Below are 1,104 nucleotides of genomic sequence, written 5' to 3'. Positions count from 1 at the left end.
CGCACTCCAGCCTGGGTGACAGAGCAAGACTCCATCTCGGAAAAAAAAAAAAAAAATGGACCCAGGGTTTTTTTTTTGTTGTTGTTACTTAGTTTTTATTTCATAATCATAAACTTAACTCTGCAATCCAGCTAGGCATGGGAGAGAACAAGGAAAACATGGAACCCAAAGGGAACTGCAGCGAAAGCACAAAGATTCTAGGATACTGCGAGCAAATGGGGTAGAGGGGTGCTCTCCTGAGCTACAGAAGGAATGGTCTGGTGGTTAAGATAAAACACAAGTCAAACTTATTCGAGTTGTCCACAGTCAGCAATGGTGATCTTCTTGCTGGTCTTGCCATTCCTGGACCCAAAGCTCTCCATGGCCTCCACAATATTCATGCCTTCTTTCACTTTGCCAAAGACCACATGCTTGCCATCCAACCACTCAGTCTTGGCAGTGCAGATGAAAAACTGGGAACCATTTGTGTTGGGTCCAGCATTTGCCATGGACAAGATGCCAGGACCTGTATGCTTTAGGATGAAGTTCTCATCTTCAAATTTCTCCCCATAGATGGACTTGCCACCAGTGCCATTATGGCGTGTGAAGTCACCACCCTGACACATAAACCCTGGAATAATTCTGTGAAAGCAGGAACCCTTAAAACCAAATCCTTTCTCTCCAGTGCTCAGAGCACGAAAATTTTCTGCTGTCTTTGGAAACTTGTCTGCAAACAGCTCGAAGGAGACGCGGCCCAAGGGCTCGCCGTCGACGGCAATGTCGAAGAACACAGTAGGGTTGACCATGGCTAGTAGTACAGGACTTGCCTCGGCGGCAGCATCTGCAAAGCCAGGGTTTTTTAATCAGATGTAGAAGGCTGGCAACTAAACACTTACATTGCAATTGGCTGGAGCTAGAGATAAACTCTTAATGGTGTCAAGCCCTGAGATAGGGGGTTTTGCTTTTTAATAGCAGTTAGTGTAACTAAACTAAGCAATAAATAAATTGATAATAGAAGCTAGGCATTGTCACCATAAAAAACCTTTAGTTTTTTACTTTAGTGTAGTGTTAGCCAGCAGCAAGAAAACATACACAGTAGTCTGGCAGCAAAATATTTGGTAAAAT

General features: G+C 43.9%; 1 pseudogene; it reads right to left on the bottom strand.

Annotated features, from left to right (window-relative positions):
- Positions 288 to 785, bottom strand: LOC100429700 (peptidylprolyl isomerase A (cyclophilin A) pseudogene; annotated as a pseudogene).

This window comes from Macaca mulatta, chromosome 18, assembly GCF_049350105.2.
Source record: "Macaca mulatta isolate MMU2019108-1 chromosome 18, T2T-MMU8v2.0, whole genome shotgun sequence".
Taxonomy (NCBI): Eukaryota; Metazoa; Chordata; class Mammalia; order Primates; family Cercopithecidae; genus Macaca; species Macaca mulatta.
This window is presented reverse-complemented; position numbering and strand designations above follow the sequence as displayed.